Raw genomic sequence first — 10,235 nt, 5'->3', positions numbered from 1 at the left:
CATTTGCACACTACTGTATATACGGCGTATTGCTGACCGTGTCAGCTCACGCGTCCGTGATGTAGTTTCGCCAATGTTGGCAACTCGAGTGTGCCGCGGCTGTCGGGCGGAATACTCTGTACGGTGTATCACGGCAAGGCCGTTCACGCACCTATAGGTGTAAACTTGCATGGTATAATCCGGTTACCGGTTCGAAACCACAAAGTAAGCTCCTTCTCATCCCGAGAATGCACTATGGCTATCTAGGCACAGCTAGTCAACACAGGGTTATTCTGTCACTGCTTCAGCACCGGCTTATATGTGGCACTTATGTGACCATTAGGGCCCGGACCTTATTGAGGAGCTGCAGCGACTGGCTTTCAGGCTCCCCAGGCAGTGGCAGCAGGCATGCTATTGATGCCCTTTGGTGAGGTGCCGTCTGTGGCAGCCCCAGGCCAAGCTGCGATAGGAGGACAAGCTCCCCCACGCTGCCTATTGAGCCACCGGCCATGTTTGGCCAAAAAGGCCAGTGCTTTGCTACAGCATCCTAAGGAGGCTGTGGAGGTGCACAGGAGGTGCAGGAATGCTCCGGCAAGGCCATGAGTAGCCTGCCTCGGTCACCCCTCAGGCTGTGCAACCCCAGTCAGGTTTGGCAGTTCCAGGGACCTACGGGTCCGGTTACAGGCCAACCGGCAGGGTATGGCTAAAATGTGCTCGGCGGGCTAAGCCCATACCTCAGTCCTGACAGTTAAGGCCCCAGACCCCACCCGCTGTCTCTCGGGACAGCGGTTGTCCTGGAAGACAATTCAGGTGGACCCCTGGGTGGGTTCCACTATGTCTTCGGGAGGGTGGGGTGCTGCTTACAGCACTCCCGGCAAGGAAGGGCTGAGGGTCTTACAGGCCATCCTCCAAGGCGACTGGCTTGCCATGCTCGACCGGGGATGCTTATTCTCAGATCCCGGGTCTGACGCACTGACCGGCTTGTCTTAGATGACAGAACCTTCGAGTCCCGTGTCCTCCCATTCGGCATATGTCTAGCCCCCCGATTGGACATAGTCCTTGGCGGGAGGGCCTTTGCATCCTAAATTGGATAACTGAATGGTGTGTGCTCGCTCAGAGGTGCAGTGCCACAACAACGTGGCCAGGCACCTGCAGCACTTTGGGCACCTAGGCCGGCACCTCAACAAAAGGCCTTGCAGGCGTCAACTCTCACAGTCCGCAGCGCTCCTCGGCATGTGTTAGAGGGCAAAGCAGGGACTCTGTCCCTTGCTCTAGTGAGTCGGGCCACCCTCAGGTTGTGCCTCCGCCCCTTAGGGCTGAGGGCAATCATGGTGCACTTTGTGCCTCCGGCTCTTCTGAACATGCAGCCAGTGCATTATCTGTCATTCACAGTCATGCACTACGTGGGCGTATCGTTGACAGCGTCAGTTTACACGTTCCACGTTGTTCCAGCGAATTCACACTGCTGTTCACACAGCAGAATGTGACGAGACTGTCAGGGGTGAGCAGAACCACCATAAGGTTGTATTACGGCATGGCCGTTTAAACACCTGGGTGTAATTCTGTGTGTTGGAGACCGGTTGAGCTCCCTCCTCATCCAGAGGTAATCGTGTGGCTAGGCCAGGGATCTGGCAACATGGCGGGCCGCTGTCCCACACAAGGGCGACACAATAGTCACCCAGTTGGTCCTCATACCGTTCATCCCTCACACAATAGGCCAGCAGTCCCTCCTCGGGGAGTGGTATTGTCTGCCTTACGGCATGAGCCAATTAAGCCCGTGGAGACTTGGGCTGCAATGGCTTCTCACAGGACAGCATTCTTGCTGTTAGCACTGCAGTGTCAGCCACAAGAATGTCTCTGTCAGTGAGGGGTGCTGCCGCTTCCTACATGGCAATGCTTAGGTGTTGTCGCCATCAATCCCTGCATTTTGCCTACGGCCTGATCAGAGTGTGAGCCAGTCAGTCTATTGATTTTCACCCTTCCCACCCTCCTATAAGCAGGGTGGTGGAGCAGGGTAAATGGGCCTAACTGTCTTAGGCAGATAGTCTCCAAGACTGGACTTCACTCATTGGCTTGTGAAACAATCCAGCAGGCATATAGGTGGGCAGGCAGGCCAGCCCCAACGGGAACATGTGCACATTCCACACAAGGCCTCGCTGCCGCATGGGTTTACGGCGAGATGCCCTCCAATCTGAGTTTTGTGGGACAGCCTCTTGATCGATGCTGTCAGCATTTATCAGGTTCTACCATTATGTGGTATCAGTGTGGCATCCAGCACCCTTCTCACTGGGTGTGTGCTTAGCTCCGCAGCATAAACGCGATGGGAACTATGCACAAAAACGAAGGCCATCCACTTTTTACTTGTAAAACCGTGATGTGACATAAGGATCATTCCGGTTCAGAGAACAGGGCTTCAACAGTCAGCTGACCGAGTGTTCGGCAGGCTGACTTGAGCGGGAGCGCAGGCCCTGCAGACTGCAGTAACCTCGTTACAAAGAAAGGAAGAGCATTTCCTGAAGGGTGCCCTGAGGCCCAGAGGAGCTCAGGTTAGGGACCCAATCAGGCCCATCTGGGGTTAGCTCCGGAGGCTCTACGACCTTTAGTCAGTGAGCGTGACATGCTCAAGACAGCAGTCTTGTCGGTGTCACATCTGCAAGGAGAAATGGGGGAGTTGCGAGCTCTGTCAATCCATAATGAGCTCTGCAGGCCTATGCCGGATGATGGTATAGTCTTGCCCCAAACCGGCCTTTCTCCCCAATGTTTTCAAAAGGGCACGTCTCAATCAGGTGATTGAGCTCTGTCCTACCATCGTCATACAGACAGTAGACATACAGAGACGGAGTCGGTCCTCACTCTGCCCTATTGGAGCATTAGATTCGTATGCCAGGGCCACACAAGGCCCACAGAGTAACGAACCAGCTCTTTGAGTGCTTCAAGTGAGAGTGCATGGATCACAGAGGTTATCCAGCACACAAACAGGTAGGAGTACCAGTGCCGCCTGGAGGGCAGGCACACTCCACCTGGGGACGCTGTGGAAAGGTGCGTCTCTGACAGACCTGCACAGCGGCGACATAGTCTACTCCGTCTAATGTACATTCACCCGGTTATACCGGCTGAACATGCAGCATTCGCTCCCTTCGGGGAGTTGGTCTCGCATGCTACTCAGCGGTGGGTGTCATTGTCACCTTCACCAGTCAAGCCAGCCTTGCGTCTAGTGGGCTGGCTTGGGCGGCCCTTCACCCCTGTGGTCTCTGGCCTTAGCGTCTTGCAGGGCCGGGCTCTGGGTGGCGCCTAGCGCCTGAGCATTTGGCGGCGGATGGCGTCTGGCTGTCCGGCCGTTCCAGGGGTTGTAAATACATTACATTGAACATACATGATGAATCATTCCAAATTCAGTATGTGCTGGGTCGAAGCCCACTGGTGTTGTCTTTGGGGTTCTGGGACTGCTTCGCTTCCTCACGAGGTGTCTTACAGAGTTCCCCATACATATGAAATATGTTGGGTGGAGAGATAGTCTCTGATACGATAGAGAACGTGTGGTTACGTGGTAACCTATGTTCTCTGAGTGAAGAGACTATCTCTCCACCTCGATGTCGCTCAGAAGCGGTGTCGATCAAGTAAACCAGTGTAATCACGCACCACCTGGGCCTTATATACCCGTGCGTGCCAGTGCACTGGTGTGTCTTAAAGAGGTATCCACGTCACAAGTGAGGTGGGGACATTCCCCATACATATGAAATATGTTGGGTGGAGAGATAGTCTCTTCACTCAGAGAACATAGGTTACCACGTAACCACACGTTATCTCTCCTAATGGTACCAAGTTACCAACATCATGTTATCTCTCCTAATGGTACCAACATCATGTTATCTCTCCTAATGGTACCAACATCATGTTATCTCTCCTAATGGTACCAACACCATGTTATCTCTCCTAATGGTACCAAGTTACCAACATCATGTTATCTCTCCTAATGGTACCAACATCATGTTATCTCTCCTAATGGTACCAACATCATGTTATCTCTCCTAATGGTACCAACATCATGTTATCTCTCCTAATGGTACCAACACCATGTTATCTCTCCTAATGGTACCAAGTTACCAACATCATGTTATCTCTCCTAATGGTACCAACATCATGTTATCTCTGCTAATGGTACCAAGTTACCAACATCATGTTATCTCTCCTAATGGTACCAACATCATGTTATCTCTCCTAATGGTACCAACATCATGTTATCTCTCCTAATGGTACCAACATCCTGTTATCTCTCCTAATGGTACCAACATCATGTTATCTCTCCTAATGGTACCAACATCAATACAGCAATGATGGAATTGTGTGTCAAGTGTCAACGACAACAAAATATTCTTTAGTTTTGGGTCTGAGAGGCTAAATGTCATCAGATGGTGGTCCATGGCTCAAATGGGTCTGAGAGGCTAAATGTCATCAAATGGTGGTCCGTCCGTGGCTCAAATGCTGAATAAATACAGAATGAACCGGTGAATGTTTTATACGGCCATTAGGGAGAGCCATGGTACAGTGTAACACAGTGGAACCAGCTATGGATCATTTGTAGGCCTACTTAATTAGACTTTTCTGTGATGTTTTAAACAGTTGACAACAGGTGGCAGTGATGTATCAGAATTCATATGTCATTTGAACTATTTTGTTTTGGGGTTATTTTAATGTAATTATTTATTATAGTCTATAAATTGATCATTTTGACAGATAATGTACGCTTTATTTGAACAATAATCTATAACAGATAACAGTACTTAAGTTGCTGCGAGAGTGAGGTCTAGCCAACACAAACTCGGGATTCCTGGATCGCTAGCACAATTTCCTATCCAACATTGATCAGGTTCTTGAGCTCTGCAGTGTTAACCAAGCTGCCGTGCCGCAGTACGTCTACATAGGTACGCTTCTTTCCCCTCCTGGCTTTGCCCCTGGGTTGGCTCCCATAGGGTCAATTTACTTGCCTCAAGTTCTGGGTGCCTGACGCAGTGCCCTGCCAGCCTCATCCTTCTCTCTCTGACTTTGTCCGTGACCCGTGGTAGGTCCCCATAGAGGTCCCCATTTCTGATGTGGTCCGTCCATGTGACACTTAGGGCTGTATTTTGCGTGTCTTATAAGTACCAGGTCTTATTACCTAACTACCTAAACTAAAGACCTAGAGGCGTGATCAATGCCATTTGGCTATTCTGAGTGGTCAAAGAGCATTGATCACGCCTCCAGGTCTTTAGTTTACTCAAGTTAGGGAATAAGACATGGTACTTAAGACGCGCAAAATACAGCCCCTAGTGCCATTCGTAGCATTCTTGTGTAGACTCCATCCTCCTTAAACTAGTAACTAACTAACTAACTTACTAGGGGTGTAACCATATAGTAACTTTATAGTAATCTTTCTAATCTGAAATTGTATCGAATACAAGAACGTCAGCACGGTGAATGGTGCTAACGTGTCATTGTTCGCTCGCTCCCAAAGCAACTTTACAGATAAACAAATTAAGTCCAAAGTAGCTTATAATGACCATTCTTGGCAACACGGTCTGTATAGATATAGACTGACACCACAGCGCGTATTCAGGGCGGAGTCACCACACCCCCGGGGGAAGTTGTGATTTGCTCTCGTTCACTGCAATGCAATTAGCGGCATTTCCAAAACAATATTGCGCAGAGTAGCGATTATCAAACGTATTTGCAATGCCATACGTTGAAAGATCTGTTGCCCGTGGACAAGGCACGTTACCTCCGCAAGTTAGATATTATCGGCATAGATGTTTGTCCGTATGTGATTAAGGATTGGAAAAAGTTGCATCAATTGCAGCCATAGAAAATTCTTACCCCGGGCTAAAACCGTATGTGAGGTTTTTGGGCCTGTCTTATGTGGTGTCAGTCTATAGCTGAACAGTTCTACAACTCTACAAGCTCACAATATTAAATCTCTGCTGCATGTCAGGAGGAAACCACATAACTCCAAAATGTTCATTTTTCAGGAAATTATTGTAGTTCATGTCTGTCTCTCTAAGACTAGAGGGTAGAAAATAAAGTGAATACAGTGAACATTGAATTTTTTATTTTCTTTATTTCTGTAGGAGCATGATGTCATCGGTATGTTTTTAAACATTGAAACTACATGGTCTCATAAATACACTTACACAGGCAGAGAGCGAGAGAGAGAGAGAGAGAGAGAGAGAGAGACATGGTTAAGTAGAGCACATAAACAATCACGGGACTGCAGGGGTTAATAACCAACATCAGGAGACACAGAGAGAGAGAGAGAGAGAGAGAGAGTCATCATGGTGAGCACAGAATAAGCCAGATCATGTTTTCTTTTTGCAATAATAATAATAATAAGTTCCATTCCATTCATTTCTTACGGTATGTTTCCCCCAGCCTCCCCCCAATAAGGTCACGTGTACACGGTAAAAACCCCCCCAATATGTAAGGGATAATGTATGGCTGGGCTGTCATTTAGACCTGAGGACGATTCTATAAATATCTTCTAAATCTAAGACAGTTTTATGAAAAACCTTATGTTTCTATGACAGTGGTTCTCAAACCTTTTCATGTCAAGGACCTCCAGAATTATCTGTATTTGGCCACCGACCCCCATCTGAAAAGATGTTGTTCCAAGGACCTCCCCGCCCCCAGAAGCAAAGATTTGAATAAAAAATGTTCGCTCTGAAAGAATATATATTCAAAGATTTTCGCCACATTTTCGCGATTTTTCAAAAATAGCAGATCTACAAGCTCGTAGTGCGGCACTCGGTGCCGCGCTATGAGCTTGTAGATCTGCTATTTTTCAATAGCTAAAGTTTAAAATAATGGTTTAAAACACCAAAAGGGGTTCCCGTCCAGAATGGGTTAAATCACAGACAGGTTGGTTTATCTATAAACAATGACCACCCAGCCAGACATTATCCTGCTTCTTACACGGCTACATAAATACACAAATTAATAAATTGACTCAAAAGTGACAACAAAGTATTTCCTCGCTTTACGGTAATGAAAGTATATTCCAAGTTGACCCCGCAGAGTGAGCGCAACGAGTCGCCTCGGAAGTGAGAGTTGATCAAATGGAATACATTTTCGGGTAGAGCATCGTCTATTTACTCGCTTCGCTATAATGTTTTTATAAACTTTCTTGAAAGCATTGTGTGTTAGTTTACAATACGTGGCTGTCATGTTGGATACAGCATCAAATCCTGCAGCGCAGCAGAGCCTTTGATTAGACAGCAGTCTGTTATAGAGCGGAGCGGTCGTTATCCAGAAATAACACACCGCTGAAATTCGGGCGGTTGACCAATCAGAATCAAGCATTCAAACAAGCCGTGCAATAAGGTCACGTATACGGGGTCAAAATGGCCTCAGTGCGTGGCCAATCATAGCTGCTCTTGTGGTGGACGTATGGTTAGAGATGAGTGGTTCCAATTGGTTCTAAACGACACCGTAGTTCACGTAGTTCACGCATTTCACTATAGTTTTAACGACTCCAATCCAAGTCCAGTAGAGAAAATGGACACACAAATTGCGAGTCTTTCAGTGTTTCTTTTCAATGTATACCCAGCCCTATAGAGGGTAGGCCCTATGTAAATTACATCATCATCATACCCGGAAATTATGCGGGAATGCCTACTGAGTGGCAAAAAACTACTTTCTGGCCTTGACACCACATACATCCAAACAGAAAAGTCCCATTTGATTGCATTAAATTACTTTAAACAACATTAAATTCACCTTGTCACTCACTTTGCCACCCGATCTGCCATTCACTTTATGCATGTGCATACCCTCTATTGTGGAATGTTTTCATATTAAAGCTCCAGGCGTTCCAATATAAGTCACTGGAGTGACTGCAGAGTATTTCTCCACAGTCAAGGCTAACAGCGGAGAAGTTAAAGGTTTTATGACATTCATTTTCATTTCTTTTTTCTTTTAGGTTTTATGACCTCAATTACACCCAAAAAACCTGAACTTTGAACATTCAGTGGATTTTCTGTGGTCTGAAGTTTTCTTTGGGGTTTTTTGGGCCTTTTGAGCTACAATGAAAACAGGCAACACAGTGAAACAGTGACATCTGCTGGCAAATCCCATTGACATATATGGGATTTGCAGTAAGTGATGTCACTTACTGCCGGCAAATCAGAGCACCTGTTTGAGCCAGAAAACCCCAGATCACAGAAAATCTACTGAATGTTAAAAGTTCATGTTTTTTGGGTGCAATTGAGATTAGAAAACCTAAAAAAATTCCAAAACCTTTTTTTTAATGTCACAATCCCTTTAAGAGAAAGGGTTTGCTTCTTGTAGCGAATGAGATTATAGCAGTGGTTCCCAAACTTTTTCATGACAAGGACCCCCCCCCCCCCCCCCGCAGATTTACATCCATTAGGCTACGGATTGGACGCCCATTTAATGGCATTTCTATCTCTGGGACCCGCAATTAATATTGTAAAATCAATGCTAATTTAACTCTGAGAGTGTACAAATGGACCTAACAGGTCCATTTGTACACTCTCAGAGTTACAGACCCATAAGGGTCCATTTGGTTCCTAACTGTCATTTTGATGGGGACCCCCTGGAACTCCATCAAGGACCCCTGGGCGGTCCCCGAACCCCACTTTGGGAACCACTGGACTATATAGGCTGTGAAAATGAACCCGGAATGCACTCTAGCCAATGACACTCACACTGAAGACATCTACAGTACAAGTTCCATTAGTACATACCTAATTATTATTATTTTTTATTATTTATTACTTTTTGTCTTGTCTTTTCTTTTTTTTGTCTTTTTCTTTACCATGCCAACATAACAGCATTGTTGCGTTAGAATAACAGGCCTGCGTAGAAATCAGCGCCCAAATCACCCAACAGGAAGAAGAGCAGCCAATGGTTTGTGGACAAAGAAATAAAACAGAACAAATGTATGTTTTTTGTAAAGCTAGCCTTTTAGCATTTGATTCAACATAGCTCTGCAACGGTCATCTAAGTCCTACGCCAGTCATTTGATTCAACATAAGCTCTGCAACGGTCATCCAAGTCCTATGCCAGTCATTTGATTCAACATAAGCTCTGCAACGGTCATCTAAGTCCTACGCCAGTGGTCAATTAACTAGTACGACAGAAAACTACACCAGTGCAGCCACAGGGAACAAAATGTCATATTTTTTTTCCATTCTTTCTTTCTTTCTATATTTACATAAAGAAACTAAAACTGCAATGTTGAACAACTCAGCACATACTGATCAGGAAAGCATGTGATTAAAAAGAAGGAGAGAAAAAAAAGTAGAAAACAACAACGCTTGTCTAGTAAATGTCACGTCGTAGCGGACATGCTGAGTACATCGCCAGCCATTCTTTTACAAGTTAAGTCTTTCTCTCTCACACACACACAAACACACACAGACACATGAAGACATACGCACAGACGCACACACGTTTTAAGATCATAGTCTATCGTCTAGTCATCTAATAGCCGACATTCGTTCTTTTGTGACGGCCATGTTTGTCTGCTTGTTCTCTTTGAGCGAGTGGAATGTGGCCGTGAATTAAAATTAATTAAACAAAAATGAATGATGAAAGTAATTGTGGCGGTGGGTTTACAATGTACACCCCAAACACACACATGTACAATCTCACCACGGGGAAACGCCTCGTTTGACAAACAGGGGGGATTCTAGGACCCTGCCGTGGGGGCTGCATGACTCCTGCGCCCGACCAACCACGCATTAAACCAGCCATAACAACTCATCTAGCATCATTAGTTACACAACAGAACAAACAGTCCAAAGTCAAATGAATGACAGAATAAGCAAATCAAATGCAGAAAAATGTGAGCATATGCCTCTTCCCCCCCCCCCCCTTCCATTTTTTAACGGATCGAATGAGCAAGGAAAGAGAAATGTTAGAATTCAGGCTTTGGAAATCCCTTCCGGCCGACGAGTGCGTGTGCGCGCATGTGTGCGTGCGTGCGTGTGTGTGTGTGTATGTGTGTAGCTTAGAAGATTATTTCCACAGAAAGAAGAGGAGAGGAGGTCAGGAGGTCAGTCAACCACCAAGTACAGGACAGGAGAACCACAGGGTCATCTGAGGTCAGGGGTTATCTGAGGTCAGGGGTCATCTGAGGCTGGGGTCAGGGGGTCAAGCACCTAGAGAGACTGTGACGGATGCATGTGGAGTTGACTGACAGTGAAGGGAGAGAGCGTTGTGTGTGTGTGTGTGTGTGTGTGCGTGTGTGTGTGACTATACGT

This window comes from Protomyctophum parallelum, assembly GCF_964188405.1.
Source record: "Protomyctophum parallelum genome assembly, chromosome: 23".
Classification (NCBI taxonomy): Eukaryota; Metazoa; Chordata; class Actinopteri; order Myctophiformes; family Myctophidae; genus Protomyctophum; species Protomyctophum parallelum.
This window is presented reverse-complemented; position numbering follows the sequence as displayed.